This window comes from Apis cerana, linkage group LG5, assembly GCF_029169275.1.
Source record: "Apis cerana isolate GH-2021 linkage group LG5, AcerK_1.0, whole genome shotgun sequence".
NCBI lineage: Eukaryota > Metazoa > Arthropoda > Insecta > Hymenoptera > Apidae > Apis > Apis cerana.
This window is the reverse complement of record NC_083856.1, coordinates 4,457,750-4,475,275: the sequence shown is the minus strand read 5'-3', so window position 1 is coordinate 4,475,275 and position 17,526 is coordinate 4,457,750. Positions and strand designations below refer to the sequence as shown.

Here is a 17,526-nt window from a genome sequence, read left to right as displayed (position 1 = left end):
CACCAAATTGTTTTTAAAACTACCCCTTATTATCGGAATAACTTAATTCAAAATCAAAATTTCCATATTTCCCCAAATACAATCTCCTCTTCTAACCCTCCCCTAACATCCTTATATCCGATTCACCGTATTAAGTCCAAGAATCAGAATAAAACAATTCCATCTTTCAAACTTCTTCCCACTATCCTCTCTGGATATCGAGATTCACCACGGGACCGGAAGTATTCATGTCGACTTTTGAATTTCGAGGACTCGATTCGTAGATCGATCCAATCACGAAATTTCACTTGAACTCGTACCCGAATTTCGTGCTCGTTTATTTTTATTTACCACTTCTCTCTCCTTGTTTTACATATCGCGCAATTTTATCGAACGTAATCGATCGTTCTCGCGAGTCTAATGTTCGATGGATCGAAGAGAGAGTTGCTGATGGTTGGTTCGGTTTGCTTGATTTATGCATGCGTATTATTAGGAAATAGAAGAATAGTTGAAATATATTGCTGGAGGCGAGAGTTGATTTTATCGAATTTCTAAATTTAGTTTATTTTTATTTGATTGCATGTTGTGAATACGTGAGATTAAAATTTGTAGTTGCAGGATAAATTGTTAATTTTTACTGGCATGTGAAAATGTTAGAAATGTATGTATGTTTTAGAAATTGTTTTGTATCAATTGCTTCGAATAATTTCGAGATATCCTTGTTTGTAGTAGAATTGTTTTGTTGTGGAAAGTATCAGAAAATACTTGGAATGTGCTAAGAGTTTCGTGATTGTATACAAATACGTTTTGGGATAAGAAGATTAAAGTCTTGGAAGTTTTGCTCAATGTGCATGCTCAATGGAAAGACGAAAAGTAGAAAGTAGTGGACTGGAAACTTAAGATATAACGTGTCTGATTAAATTTCTGAAAAATAACAATTTCTTTTACAAAAGATTATTAAGAAGATTACCTTAATTGAATTAATATTGATTCGAGTACACTGGAATTTTTCTCTTCTGGCATAATTAATAAAAAGAAATAAAGCAAAGTCTTGAAGTTGATAGAAAGAAAAATTTAGAGTTCCTCCTTTGATCAACCTACAAAAAAAATAATAAAAATTAATAATTCAGCTTCTCATTAAGAAACGAAAGAAATATACTCAATAGTTGAGACTTTTAAACCGTTTGACTTTCTGTCAATCCATTCCTCTCAGAGATTCTCAATCTCCCATAAATGTATATCATTCGAAACTAAAATTAAATTAGTTTAAAATTAAAACTAAAAAATCTTTGCTCTATATATATTCTTCAACTTGTGACTCACAACTTTTTTAGAATATAACTTTGAAAAGGACTGTTCATATTTATTTCTATCTCATACAAAATTTCAGGATGAAAAGGATTCAGGATGATTTATTTATTTATTTCAACATAACAGCTAAAACAAACCAACATCCAATATTTATTAATTCTAAAATGTCTAATATTTTCATTCGACATTTCATTTACCTTATTAAAAGTATTTTTATTACACAATCACACATAAAAAGAGCTCTCAAAACTTTCACATCGAACCTCTCTCTCCGCCTTAATATAAATTCTTTCTTCCCAAAGAAAGCGTTAAAAAGAAGGTGGAACCGGGTTGGTGAGAGTAGCAAGAGTAGTTAGCCGATGTAAGTGTCATAATTTCGGTTGGCGCACGGTCGAAAGGGGCGGACGTGATTACAGATTTATCGACTTAATTTTTCCCCGTCTCGTTCCGGCCATCGTCGAAAGTCGGTGCCACGTTTGTCCGGCCATCGGCCGAACAAACGAAGGAACAGCCGTTTCGAGGGAGGGAGTTGTTCTCGAATCGGTGCTCTTAAAAGGAGCGCGGATTGACGTACCGGATGTCGAGTTTCCTCGGAAAGAGCACGCGCTACCCCCGTGTTTTAAACGGTCCAACGGGTGGTCGTTCCTCCGGAACGAGGGATGGTCGACAGGGGAGAGGGATGGCGGCCGAACGACCGGGTATAAGAAGGTCTTGGGGCGGGTTGAGAGGGATGAACGGACGTATTGAGAATTGGGATGGTCCAAGATTTACGGTGAAAAACTGGCAAGGGGGTGGAAGGGAAAATTTTGTCCCTTCGACTCGTTAATTGAATATTTTTGTAGTTATTTTGATGGTTGAAGGAGCGGGGAGGAAGGTATTCTATCGATGGAAAAATAACTTTAAATTGAATTAAATTAGAGTGGAGATGAAAATAGATTAATTAAAGAACAATTGTTCTCGAGAATTTGAAACAAAGATTGTTAGAATCCTAGATTTTTATGAATCATTGTGGCATAGTGAGTTCGAGAAATGAGTGGAACGTATGAAGATTTACTGAAAAACCATTAGTGACCATCTGATGTGTTGATTGAATATTTTTATTCAATTTATTTTTATAGGACATTTAAAATTGGATGAAAGTAGATTTTTTAGAATTGGACAAGTTGAGAGATTGTAAATGAAAAGTAAGTGTGAATCGAGGAATTAGAAGAATGAAGATTATAAGAATGGATTTTTAGAGTGGAAGTGCTCGAGTTGATCGTAGACGAAAAGTAGATTGTAGAACGAAGATTATAGGAACAGATTTTTGAAGTACTTTATAATACCTTTAAAATAATATAGTTTTATCCGATGAATCAGGGAATAATGGCTGTAGAAATAAATTTTTCCAGCGATTCTAATCATTTTAAATAATGTGTTTTATCTATTAAGAACATCTTATGTATAATAAATTGCTTAGAATTATATGTAAAGTAATACAATCTGCTCCATCGCTTTCTTTCCAACTGCATATAATAATATAAATCGTGGAAAATTTTTTTCTTGTTCTCTGTTCAATGTATTACACGACAAAGATAAATAATCAAAATCTCGTGATACACGTAACCAAATAAGTATGAATAATAATAAAAAATATACTTCAAATTCCGAAGAAAAATTCTCAAATCTTCAAAGGCCAAACTAACAACAAAACAAGACCAATAGGAACTAAGTTACAAAGGGATTCTAGAAAAAAATTCCTATGTTTAGCCTAAGACAACCCTAAGAAAACTCTAAGATGAAAACATGATGTACTTCCATGCAAATTCATACAAAGCCCTTAACAAAGCCGAAGATGCGGCAAACCAAAAGATAACGAGCGGCAAAGGAAAAAGAAAGTTACGCGGAAACAGAACATATTTCGAGAAGCATACTCGAGAAGAAAATGGTAGAATTTCTTAGGGAGAGATAAGAAATGTTTACATGGAAACGCATATGTGGTTAAAGTTTGCTCTAACATATGCATTCGTTACAATTCTATCCTGTGCGTTGAAATTATCGAGTATTTTTATGAGTGTAAAAATTTTGGTTCGATGTAGGAATCATTACAAATTAGAATCCATTTTAACTATCTTCTTTTTGCGTCTCCACAAATGAAAATATCTATGAATTGATATTCCTTTCACGTTTCTATTCATCATTGTCTCCATCTTTCATTTATTTCTCTATACAGAAACACGTTAAATATTAATACATACATCACCAAAAAAAGATAAGAAATTTTTAAGCAGGATCTTCTCGTGTTTCTTCTCAAATTATATTGTGTACAAATATCTAAAAAAAAGTATGAAAAAAGTATTAGTACAGGAAAAAAAGAAATAGATAAAATATATAAACAAATATATTAGACGTACTTGAGATGCCATCTGACAGCGAAATCTCATTAAATGACAGCCTAGAATTCCCAAAGAATTGATGTTTTTCGCAAATGTGACACACAAGGGAGGATCCATTGACTCCTTTCATCCGACTCGGCTGTCCATTTCCATCCTCATGAGACCTCGTAAGAAACCTTTCAAGATTATAGGACTCTTTTTTTTTCCTTTCTCTTTCTCTCTTTCTTCCTTGTCGTGACAAGCCGCGAGCATTAATTTCGCCTCATCCCGGGCCAGGATTTAGTTTTCGCGGTTTCACTCGGGATAATTCTCGCGTTCCTCGCGATTGATGCGCCCCAGAAGATGCTTCTCCATCCCTTTTTACCACCTCTTTATCTCTCTTCCCCCTGTTCGGCGAAACCCTGGCGCGACTCTTTTTGCCAACTTTTCCCCGGATCCCTCTTTGTTCCACGCCCGGCAAAAAGCCTCTCAGGAGTATGAAGCTGACTTTTTCACGGACGAGAGCCACGTATTAATTCTACTTTCCGCGATGGAACGCTGCGAACGTCGATGGGGCTGGCATTTTTTTTTTTTTTTCCACCACGACCGATCCGTCGACCCTCCAAGGTTTCGCAGTCGGAGGAACACTCGACGTCTGTGCCGAGATTCCATAAAAGCGATTATAGAGAAGTTCAAATATAGGTCTGGTGGGTGGATTTTTGGGTCAAGTTTCGTTATCATTTGTACAACAACAAAAAGTTATTCCCTGGAAATGGAAATTAAAAGTAAAAATCGAAATCGATGAGGATAAATGAAAATGAATAATTTCACAACGAGAGAATTGAAATCTTTTGATAGCTTTGATATTATTACGTGGAATTAGTGTCTCCACGTTTCTCCACGACGTAGCTTTCCAAGAACGCGATCAACGAAGAATTAATTCAATTCTCGATCCGGCCGAAAATTTTCCAGCGAGGATGGGTAGACGTTAAAACGTGGGGTGGAGGGAACGAGAGAACGAAACAACGAAGTCCGTGAAATAAACGTCGAAATACGGAGTAGTCGGAGGCCGCGGGAACGCATAAATCCGTTTAAAGCCTTTTCGAGCTTGGTTCGAAAGTTGGAAGGGGACGGAGAGATTCGGCCCCCGTAACTCGCGTAAATTTCCATCGATTCGTAAATCTCGGAAATTAAGCGCGACAAAGCGAGCCTGTTACAAATACTAAAAGTGCTCCACCCCTTTGTTCGATCCTCCAGAGGATCTGAGAGACTTATTCCAGTTCGACCGTGCTTGTTTTCCACGTCGAGTTCCGCGCTCGTAAATACGGAGAGGAACTTTCCACGTTCTTTATCCATTCCCTTTGCACGCGTAAAAAAAAAAAAAAAAAGTAGAAGACTGGATCGACGAGTGACCAGTTAATTTTCTGATCTAAAATGGATTTTACGTAGCAGGTTTTACGATTCATTAAGGATAGAATTTTTTTCTTTTACACGGTAAAATAAACGATTTCCCTTTCGTTTAGTGATGATTTCCGGTGCCGCGAGTCATTTCCAGTTTTTTGCATCGAATCTGGTTTGAGAAACTGGTTTTGATGAGGAAAAGAGATAAATCGTTTTTACGAGAGATTTATTTTAATCGAAACAAGTTTAATTATTTCTTTTAACGTGTAATGATTATTTTTTTTTAATTTTTTTTTTTTTATATCGTAACTTGGATATGAGAAATATTCAATGAACGTGGTAAGAATATACGTAGATCGAGTAAAGTTCTGATGATATTGCGGATGAAATTCTCATGTGAAATATAAACTGTCAAATTGAAACTGAACTTGAATTACTTGTCAAACTTATACTCGTGTACGTTTCTTAGAGTTGCTTGTAGTTTGTAAAATCTTGTGATAAAATCTGTCAAGGAATCTTGAAGATCTGTAAATTATATTATTCAATTTACACGTTTTTATATTTCCATTAATATTAAATTTTATTTCTATGTATACTTTAAAACATTTCGCACGAATATTATACGATAAAAGCACAGATTTCTAAAATCCTTTTCTCCCAACATCTAAATTTTCCACAAATACCGATCCTCGAAAAAATTCACACAACTTGGAGCATATCGAGCCACTCTTTCCTTGTCTCTCTTTTTACTCTCCTCGTATCGACATAATTCACGGTAAACAAACGGTTTCCTCGCGCTTGTCACGCGAGGAAAGCGCCATTGTGTGTCCTCCTCAACTTTTATGTTCTTTTTCAATCGACGAAAAAAAAAACCCCTCTTTCTCATACTCGTTCACCCTTGGAATTGAAAGCTTCTCAGCCGATAAATAACTAGAAAGCACGTTAATTTCAACCCTTGTTCTGGTCATTAAGCGAGATGATGCGCGACATACAAGCATTTTTTGCCATTGGTACAAAACTTTACTGACTTTTTTACTTTGTTCATTCCCTCTTTCCACTCCGTCCCCGCTTTATGTCATTCTAGTTCGTCGTTGTTTCCGATTTCTGTCTATTTTTTCCCTTGATCCATCTTGTTTTTGTTCTCTTATATTCTTTTTTTTTTATTATTGTTTTCTAATGTCTTGATTTATCTTGATGGTCTCGTTGATGCAAAAGATTACTTTAAATGAAGTTTTCAAATTGTGTTTGCAATAGTAAATGAATGTTTATATTATAGATAAAGCATTGAGAGAATCTTAATATTTGAAAATTTAAATTTAAATTTAAAATTAAAAAAAAACGTGTAGTTGAAATATATAAATTTAAATTTTGAAAACATTTAATATTTAAAATTAAAAATTTCTTTTATAAAATCAGATAATATCTTTTCTACTAATTTAACCTGGTGCTTTGCCTAGTCTCTGCTGGAAAACAGTCCTATGATATGCAAAAATTTATATATTTTATTAAATTATCTGCACGAGTACACATAAACATATATATGTCAAATAACTTCGTTTATTAAATTTTATTCATAAGAGAGAGATTCTCTCTTTCTCGAAAATTATACGTCGCAAAATATATTATATTATATACGCATATTATACATTACTTTACATTTTAAAATTAATTTTATTTAATAATAACGTATGTCAGATAATTTTAAATAAAAACAGAATATAGCAGACAAACCTGACATTTGTTGTGATATATTTCAGAAATTTTAAATTTATGTTTCAAATTTGTTACCTACAATATTTTTCAATTATTATATAAATTAAATCCAAGAGAAACATCTTGAGAATGAGAATTATAGACTGATTTTGAATAATTTTTAAAAAAAATTTTACTTGACTATTAATTTTACTTATTATTTTTACTTTCTGAACAATGCATCTCAATGACTCGATCTATTATTATATCATAAACAAATATTTCCCTCTTATACCTGAAAATATTATTCATAAAGTTAATAACAATCGGTTTTTTTTTCAATCTGTCGACAAAATTGATTAAAACCTTTTCCAAAACGGTGATCGAGCCAATTATCAATTCATTCTCCTGATTAACGATAATTTCGTTAATTAGAGACGGATGTGGATGTAAGGATGGAATAATTAACACGGAACGAAACGATATCCGTCATGTTTGCGGAAAGCCAAACACGATACGAAAAATAACGAATTACATTGTGCATCGCTGAATCCAATTTATACTTCTCTTTCGTGCAAACTCTCCTTCCTTTTTTGCATAGCATAACAGGTCATTGTTATCGTGTGTGCACTAATTAACAAGCAGCACCTTTTGTCCAATGTTCAAACAGTTTATTCTTTCGATCGATAAAAGATTATATATATATATATATATTCCATAATCGAAAAGCAATGATGAATTTTTATAATATTCGTTTTAATAGTCCACATATTAGATGACACTATATTGCACATCTCTCAACGAGAACGAGTCCAGTTCCTTCGACTGGTATCTAAACCTCATCTTGTTTGTTCCATTCGGGCAGACAGAGGCAAGAGGCCTGAATCACACGAGCCGGAAGAGGCTTTCTTGTTGAAATTTTTACGAGCTCTGAGCATCAAGATTCACAGGAGGACAAACGTTTTTCGCGAGTGTCACGCGAAAAGCGCCATTCATCTCGAGCTTTGTTTTCAACCCTCGTATTCTCCTCGATGACAACCTACCCCTTCTCTGTCCGATCCGATGGCGCCATGAAAAATCCGCCACGGGTACAGATTCTTCACTCGACCGATTTCATTTCTCATCGTTAACGTTATCTTCATCTCTTGGTTGCTTCTTATTGAAAGCACGCGAAATGAAGCTTGGAAAAATGAGTAGGTTAATTTAAATTTCGTCAGGAAAGTTCTCAACAACTGATTAAGATGATTCTATTATTCTCTAGATCGATAGAAAAATGTATAAATATATAATGATATAATGATAAGTTTTAAAATTTGATCAACGACAAAACAATTTTTAATTTTCATGAAACGAACGACTGTTTAATATAAATTATTAATTATTGCTTCTTTGTGTGAATTCATACAAAAGATTTGATTGGAAATGAAATTTTTATTACCTCTTTTTCTCATCCATATAATCATAAGATCAAAGTTTCGGAAGGAGAATAATTTAATGTACAAATAGTGAATAAGATTGAATAATTTGATTTTCTCTTGTTCCAAATTTTCTTTAAAATCTAGAGATTACAAATAGACACGATGCGAAAGAAATTTTGGAGAAAAAACGAAAAACTTACTCGGCAACAATACAAATACACGTCGCTGATGAAGGAAAAGAATCGTGAAATCCATCAGAATGATATTTCAGCATGATTCGCAAAACCGTAAGCGTTCTGAAGTATTGTTCGCGGGTGTTATTGATTTCCGGGTCGCAAAAACCGATTCACTGGATACACAAATGGCGTCCAATCGAAGACAGAAGCCGGAATCGAGCAGTGATTGATGATGCATTGGCGCGAACAGAATCACCCTGGATAAATTCTTCACGTCTCACGCACTAAGTGAACCACCCCCTATTGTGAGAGAGGGGTCATCGAATAAATTTTTATCAGGAAGATTTTTTCGTTATGAAACTTGAAGAATGATTTCAAAAGACTAACAGAAGTTTTCTCAGACAGATCTGCCATTTTCATTTTTCTTGAGTTTCCTTCCTTTCCTGAATATTTAATTAAATATAGTTCCTTTGGTTTGTTTATTCTTCGCTTCCTTCCTAATTTCCATAATTTCATGATCATTTTCTTTGTTGTCTCGATCATAGGATATTTTATTCTTTCGCTCAAAAATTGTTTAAAATTAATTCGAAATTAAGCAATGGTTTTCTGATTAAGTATCGTATAAATTAATTGAGCATTGGAAAGTTGGTTTACAATAATCGGATTGCTCTTTATCCATAGGGAGGAAACAATTTTTCATTCTGAAACAAAAGAGTTAAGAATTAATGAATCCTCGTATTTAGAATTGTGAAATAAAAATTTATTTTCATCGTAGACGGAATCATGACAAATGTCCATACTCATCATTTCATTCGTCAATGAAAGAAAACAATTTTTCTCTACAGCATAATTCAACGAAATATCCAGCCAATGTGCGATCCAGTATACCATCAAAATAATAACCAATCCTATTTGTATTTATCAAGCGTAATTTCAATTCTCAGAATTCAATTATACCAGTGATCGAAAATAATCTTATCTTCAATCATTACTTATTCCATGTCAGCCGAAATGAAAATAGTTTCTCTTTTTCCAACGTCTCGATCCCCATTACTTGGAAACTTGAAGACGGAACAGAAAGAAGAGGTTGGATGTATTTTTGACGGTAGAGTGAGTGTCCCAAGGAAATTGACAGTTTCGGCCACGGTGGCCGCCAGTTCTGAATAGTTCTCCGCGCGAAACCGCAGAACGAATACCGACACGGTTACGATCACTGCATCAGTTCCCTAGAAATGTACTTCCGGCACGTCCTTCCGGTTAATCGGACAGTTTCGGAATTCGTTCCAAATAGTTGTCGAAGAGTTTCGCGGGTCACGACTACCGGTGACCAAACGGATTTTCCAAAATCGAAAATGGCGAGCACGAATGTGTCGCCCCCTCCCTGTTCGAGTACATTACGAACTTCGTTTCAACGATTATGATTCGTGATAATTCTCAAGGCTGATGGATCAACGATTCAATAGACCAGTGTATTCAAATTTTCATCGAGAAAAAAATCGAAGTCATTTTTTATTTTATCTCAATTTTTTTTAAACTTTATAATACACGAGATAAAATTTGGAAAATCGTCATTTGTAAATTTTATAACTTCCATTATAAAATCCACGTCGATATCGCGTATGAAAATTGATTAATTGACAATTGATATATGATTCGTAATTACGCGTTTCAATCGCATCGCAAAATGAATCGCGATGAAACACGATGAGACATCGCTAAAAAGAACTAAAATTACAATTTTAAATATGCTCGTCCATCGATTGGAAAATCACTCGGCACGAGAAACAGCGTAAAATCGTGGAATTCGAGCTAGTGATAAAAGCGGTGGTTGCACAACTAAGCTCGATGGAAAACGATGCGCAAATATTCGCGCAAATCGATCAACGTGTCGTTTTTAATTGGCCAGGATCGGTATGTGCCTCCTCGTTTTCACATTACGTGGATCATCAATAAACCTCGATTTGAACGCGGCACTCTCATTTCTATAGCTGCATGCATTTGACGTCTGTCGCCATTTGGGTTTGGATGTTACCAGTCGATCTTGTTCCTTTCATTTCATGCACGATTTTCAGTGAGAAATAATTATTCGAAATGATTTAGAATATAATTAGCTCGAAGATTTTTTTTTTTCTTTTTAAATTATTATATCCAATTTTAATTATAATTTTATAAGAAAGAGAAACTGAATATTATCTTTTAAAAATTGAATTTTAATATATGTTATACTAGGACAAATAATAAATATATTATTTTCCTAAATTATTAATTTGCATTATTTTGAATAACGAATAAGTTCAACTCGGCATTAATTGTTATCAGAATCATTTTTTATTAAACTGTTCTTCCGAATCTATTTACTCGAAAGAAATTGCATTAATTATTATCGTGTATTATTCGACGATGAACAGCCTCGTGTTTTTATACGATAGATATTGCAGAAGGCTGTTCAAGCAATTGATAAATGATTCAAGCAATTTTCACTTTGTTTTTATAATTGCCACTGAATATTTTATCTGCCCTTCGCTGATGTTGTTACAAACCGTTGTTAAAGAAACGATATCCAATCTATCTATCGATCACAATACGTTGAAAGATAAATTAACCGTAAAATAACTTGTTAAAAAATTACTGTCAATTATCGTTATACATTATTAATGACAATGAATGAATTATTACGGGGAAGATATTACTATGCGATTAAAAAAATTTTAATTGAACAATCAGTTTATAAATTTTATTGGTCGAAGAGAAAACTATTAATTCAAAAATATTTTTAAAATATTGGAAAATTGGAGAAATTGAAAATTTTATTTTGATCAGAGACAAGTAGCATCACATTTCAATTATTTTTATCATTGTGTCGTTATTTATCCGCCTCGTTTAGGGTTGTTCTACTTAAAGTTCTAAGTTAAATTCGTCCAATTTAAAAACTCTTTACTTCCGGTCGATTAATTTACGACTTTTTCTCAAGTATACCAAGAGCTTTTATTACATCCCACTATCTGTCTCTATTTCCTTCCAATCTACTTCCAACTGTATTACTTAGGATAATTCTTGTCGTTGGCTCCGTTTCAGACTGATTTAATCGCACACTCCTCGTTTAAGTTTGAATCAACCATTCGTTTCACTCGAAAACATTCTATTTTGACCACTTTGAAATTTTTCTTGTTCGTAAGATCTTTATTTACGACCATTCTCTCACTTATATTTTTTAGTTTAATTTATCCATCGATTTTTACAAATATTCTATTTTTCTTCTATTCCTAGCAGTATATTTTGCTCATAAAATTTTTAAATTCTTCTAGTAGAAATTTCATGGAAATTTCGAAAGCTGTCTTTATTTTAATTACGATTTAAATCTAATAATTCAATTGACTAGAACTATTAATTTTTTTATAATATTCTTCATATGTATTAATCTTCATTCAACTACTTCATATTTTCATTAAAATCATCTGCATATTTAGGAACACGTAAAATATTGATTTCTTCCTTAAATAATTAATAATCGATACGATATAATAATGCACAATTTCCTTCGTCAATTTTCCTTCACTCCATCTAACACTATTCACGATCACTCAACCATGACTGATCCACGCCCGTCCCCCTTTCAAAATTCATCTATCTCTCCTTTCCATCGTTACACATTACTGCATAGAAAACCTTTAGAAAATTATTTGCACCTGGAAATAACCGGAATCTGGCGCCAGTAGCCGCATGCTATAATTTCTCAGCGTCAGATCGGCTGATTAGTCGACCAACAAAAAATGGACATACCGAACGAAACCGTTCGAAATTGGCGATCAAAGTTTTAATTTTTTACCGCGTGGACGTGAAACAGTCTTGCGTTGGAACGTTTCTAACGAGACGTGAGATCGTTCCTTCGAGTAATTATGCCGGAAAAAACATACCTGCATACCTGTTCGAATGGCGAAAAGTATAAGCCGTGTCGAGGTGAGACAAATATTCCAGCGAGCGATAATATGAAATTAATGTGACGTCTAAGCAGCTGCACGCATTAACATTCTTTATTTTATTTTAAACGAAACGAGAATTTTACGAAGATTAATTGATAATTGTAATCGATATGATCGAAGTTTGATGTGAATAAAATGATGAATTAGACGAATCGATTGATTTGATAAACTTGAGTGAAAGAAATGGGATTCGAAAGTTGTGTCCAACCAGTTTAAGATTAATTTAATACCTCTCTACATTTCTATTTTGTTCAAAGATTATTCACTTGTTTCCATTCACATCAATTTCTACCATTCTCTACATCTTACATTTCACTCAATCCCCTCACTCATTCTTCTAATTTTCATTTCCCACTTCACCACTCCCTCCATATTTCTTCCAACTTATTTCGAAGCACGTAGAGCCACCAGTGCCCTAATTTTTAAGAAGAAAATTACCTGCAACTTACGAGCTCGCCTAATCTCACCATTCCACGTTTCCCGTACACTAACTAATTCGTAGGCGTGCCACCTATCCTGGAACCTAACTTACAAACAATTTTACCCCTCGTCCCATCTCTCCACCACTCCGATTCACATACATACACATTCATCCCTCTTTCACGATTGTTTCCCTTCTCCTTCGTTCCAAGTTTTCTTTCTTCGCATGGAGGGGTGGAAACGAAATTGCCTGCAATTCGTGACAACTTGTCGGGCTTCTTCTTATGGCCGTCTCATGATACCGGAAGGGAAGGTGGATATTTTTATATGGTCGCGAGGCTCGTTCCGCCCACGAAAATAAACGCGTTCATGGATCATTTCGGTGAGTGCGTTTTTGGAAAATTTTCGAGCTTTAATGCGCGTCGCACTCTACATCCAGTGACAAATGTTGCCTCCAAGCATATTGGAGGGGGAAATGTACAGTGAATGGCCCGGTTGGGAGGAGGGGAATTTTTCTGTACACGATGAAAATTTGTAGCTACTTTCAAGCGGGGATTTTTGGACAATCGAGATTGAGAAATTGCGGTTCCTGGGCGGAGATCGAGGTTTCTCGAAGGGATTTTTAGGGATGGTGGATTCGAGGCGGTTCGTGACTCGAATTATCGAACTTCGAACTATGCATTCGAGGAGAGATTTGGAATCGAATGGAAAGATAGAGATGAATTAATTTCCTCACCAAGAATTTACATATTCTTGTATCAATTTGTTTCTTAGATTATTTCCTTTTATTTTTACTTTACTTACTTCTGGAAGATATTACGTGGATTTATGAAAAGAAATATGATTTCAATTCAGATAAATGATAGTTGTTTATTCTAAGTTAATTATTCTTTCCAAATTTTCTATTCCCCTTCCAAATAAAATGAATCTGAAAATGAAACGACAGGAATTACTAAATCATTACTAGATTACTTGAAATATATTACTACTTTACCAAATTATTATTAATCGCTATTCACACAGAAACTTAATAATATCTTTATAATTATATAATCATTAATTAATAATTAAAAATCAATCTTCCTCGATTCCTCAATCATAAAAATGTACCAAGAAAAAAGCAGGACGAACGCACGTCTGTCTCGTCCCGGCATTAGAGCAACAACCACGTTGAAAATCACCCTGACGTTAATCCTTCCGCGTGGCTTCGTAAAAAGGAGTCGTGGAAACGTGGCGATCCCTTGACAGAGCAGGGCTTCACAGGTTCGCCGGCGTGTTACTCCAACCCCGGCGCTTTCTCGTTAGTTAAGATTATACAGAGTTGACTGGGAGAGGGAGAGGATTAACGCGAAGTCCCGATTCCTCTCGCTTTGAGTCTCGTGAAAACTGAACAAGCACACTGCTAAGCCGACCGGATCAACCGATCCGCGAGTGCATCAAGGCCGGATCGATGCCCGACTTCCGGAGATTTGAACGCTTGGACAGGCCTGGAGGAGAGGCCAGGCCTGTATTCGCGATAATACCGCCCGGATAAATATTTATGAGCGATTCTCCTTGAGATAGGCCGCTGGATATTCGATGGTGAGCACCGATACTTGCAAATTTTCTCTTGTTCCCTTTGCACCGGCCAGTTGGATTCGAGGGAAAGCCGGTTCGAGGCCTGTCGCGATGGAGGAGAGATTGATTCAATACGTGGATATTTCGAAGGCGAATTTTATCGGTTTACTCGAGAAATCGTGGGATAATGTTTTAAAAATTATCGAATAACTCCGAGAGAAGTGGGCGAGAATACACGAGGAGTTAAAGCTTATCCTTAGTAGTTAATACACCGAGCAACTTCCTGCTTGGATTCGACGCTTATTATCGTTCCTTATTATGGTTATATCATTAACCCTCCGGCAAGTCATTAAATCGTTCTGGTAAACGATGTTTTGATCATTTCCAAGAACCTGAAATCGTTGAAAATTATGTATAAAGGCTATAAAAAATTCTAAACACGAACTAATGACTGCATGCAAATAAACTACGATAAGTAAAAGTTTCAATGTAAAATATTTTGCATACCTCGTATACTTACCACGAAGATTACGTGGTAATTTTTAAACCTAGAAATTTACAATATTTAATTCTTAAAAAAAGTGAAACGTCAAACGTATATTCATTACTGAAAAGGATCTTATTCCTCGCAAAAGTACAGAAAAGTAATAAAAATAAGATCACGAGGGAAGAAATCACAGAGAAGGAAAAATAATAAAAATTCCAACGAAATTCTCCACCCTTCATCACTCTATATCAATTACCGCCATTCAATCATCTCTTTCCCTCCACTTCCCTCGTAAATTCATCCTGGTATCACGTTGCCTAATTGCGCAATAAGGATCCGCCAGTCGCGCGTAAATTAGGATAATAAAGCCGGATACACTGGACACTCAGTTTGTAATTACACGAGGCAGGGTAATTTCTGAATTAACCGGGCCAAGTTTCGGCTCCTTTATGAATTACAGACCAAGCCTTTTTTTTTTTGAGGTTTCGTACCGATATTTCGTTAACGATCGTATCGATCGATCGGCTCGATCGCGCGAGTTTTGCATAAGAATGGGAGGATTGGTCCGAGACGCGGCAGGGAGACGATTCTATTCGGACGATAAAACGCGTCGTTTAATTAACCGTGCCGTGTAAGTTGCACCGTTTAATCCTGAGATTCTTGTAATTTAGAAGCATCGAGTCGTAAAGAGTAGCGGAAGGGATTAATTCGTTTGTTGGACGCGATTAAGTCGAATGTATGGCGGGAATTTTGAATCGTAGGTTATGGCACGGTTCTGAAAAGAAATACGTGTTCGTTTTATCGATGTGATATATATGAGAATTTCTTTTCTTTTGAATTTTGGAATTCAATGGATGAAACCTTCGCTTGGAAATTTTTCCAAGAACTTTACTTACGGTGCTAATGAAAATGGTTTATGGTTAAAATTAACTTTGATAATTCTAATTCCTTTTCATAGCATTTTTAAATTATAGGATCAGATACTCTTCGAAGATGGATCTCGTTATATTGTGAAGTTAAGATAAGGGTCGTTTATGCCGTGTCAAAAAAATTATTAACGAGACAAGTAACGTTCTACAAGTGCATTTTAGTAAAATTCTCGTAACCATAAATCATCCAACGCTTTGAAACTTAGCACGGTGAAATTTTGCACCTACGTTAGATATTGCTCACCGTTAGAATATATATTAGAATAATGAACGATGCATTGCATGCATGCTAGATTGGATTTTATAGTAATTATTGGTTTATATCATAACTTCGAGTTTGCGAGGTAATAGTAATAGTTGCACTACGCACGATTGCTACTTTGTTGGTTAACATTAGATTTGAATTAAGCTTGGGTAATTATTACCCTGCAAGGATAAGAAATTTTTTATCGATAGTTAATAACGATTAAACATTCGGTAGCATGCAACCATCGTACAAAGTACTATAAATTTTTTTTTTAAAATGGAAATTGAAGGAATATTTTGCATCGAATAAAATCTAATATATTTATTATCGTGCATAAATTTCCTCGAAAAATTGTTTAAAAATTATACAACTTACGACACGTGCAACGATTAATCTCACGTTAAACCAGAAAAATCCGCTTGATCAAAGTCATTTACATGTCACACTATAATTTAATAATCTTTAATCTCTATTTCCTATCTGCATAATATAACAATTAATTTCTTCGAATTTCAGTCATATATTACAATTCTATACCCGTTCTTTAAGAAAGTCGTATCCTTTCTCATGTAAATATCATTTATAAAAGCAATTTCCTCCAATCTCAAAGTACTATTACATTAAATTTCCAACGCGTCTAACAGTAATTCGCCTTACGTTGTTATAGTTTATTGCACTCATCATTAAAAGGAAAATCTGAAAAGAAAAAGAAGATCATGATCATTAGCAATCACTGTCTCTTTGAAACGAACTTAAAACATCCTCTCACACACAATTGTGATTTACTTACATATCCTTTGAAAATATATCTATACTTTGGAAATATGATTAAAAATTATATGAAATTATATTACAGGATACATTTGATCTTAAAGGAAATTGCATTCAAATTGTTAAAAGGTATTGAAACTTTAAGACGATATTAAATTTTCTCTGAAACATAAACATTCTTTAAAATTGAAATTTTGTAAAGCAATATATATCACAGATGCGATTAAAGAATCATTTGTAAGCAACCGAAATAATTTAATTTTGAAATAAAAAAATTATTTCAATTCGTTACTTTCGATTTCTCGCCAATGCATTAATTTTCAAAATTTTCATAATCACATTCGTTCGAATCTCTTTCCTTATTATTCTCTTTGAAATACTGGGATAACAAATTATCAGTATACGATAAATCCAACTAAGCCTATCGAAACATACCGGATTTACATACCCTACATACAGGATTTGAAAAATCCAAAATCGATGGGGGATGGGTACCTGAATGGATGAAATCGATTACAGGAAGAAATAAACAATTCCGGAAGCTGGGATCTCGCGAGGGACGCAATGCAAACAATCATCGAGTGCCTGGAACACCATTTAATCCCGCGTAATCCCCAATTCCGGTCACGCGAGCCACCGCGTGAAATACTATCGTGCGTTGTAATTCACATGAACGAGATAGTTGTAAGGTTCCGGCGTGGCAGATTAGAAAATATAAATCGTACCTCGAACCCTCTATTTCTGACTTAAACGAGTCTATCCCAGAAATGAGATCCGAACCTGGAAATATTTTAAAATTTTAAT

At 34.7% G+C, this 17,526-nt stretch overlaps 1 protein-coding gene and 1 long non-coding RNA gene across 15 annotated transcripts in view; one reads left to right on the top strand and one right to left on the bottom strand.

Moving 5' to 3' along the window:
- LOC107996518 (nephrin) overlaps nt 1-17,526 on the top strand; it is a 419,478-nt gene that overhangs the window by 239,126 nt on the left and 162,826 nt on the right. The gene's annotated exons all lie outside the window — the stretch shown is intronic.
- LOC107996568 (uncharacterized) overlaps nt 1-17,526 on the bottom strand; it is a 32,822-nt gene that overhangs the window by 13,893 nt on the left and 1,403 nt on the right. Inside the window, exons 2-7 of one of the 4 annotated variants that reach the window (XR_009829617.1) lie at nt 16,742-17,502; nt 13,842-16,647; nt 13,536-13,659; nt 8,356-9,032; nt 3,684-4,410; nt 3,462-3,603 (exon numbers count right to left, since the gene is read on the bottom strand). This is a non-coding gene — a long non-coding RNA (uncharacterized LOC107996568). Of the gene's footprint in view, nt 1-949; nt 1,077-3,461; nt 3,604-3,683; nt 4,411-8,355; nt 9,033-13,535; nt 16,648-16,741; nt 17,503-17,526 lie in introns of those variants that run through there. The other 3 variants (XR_009829616.1, XR_009829618.1, XR_009829615.1) reach the window with 3 other exon arrangements.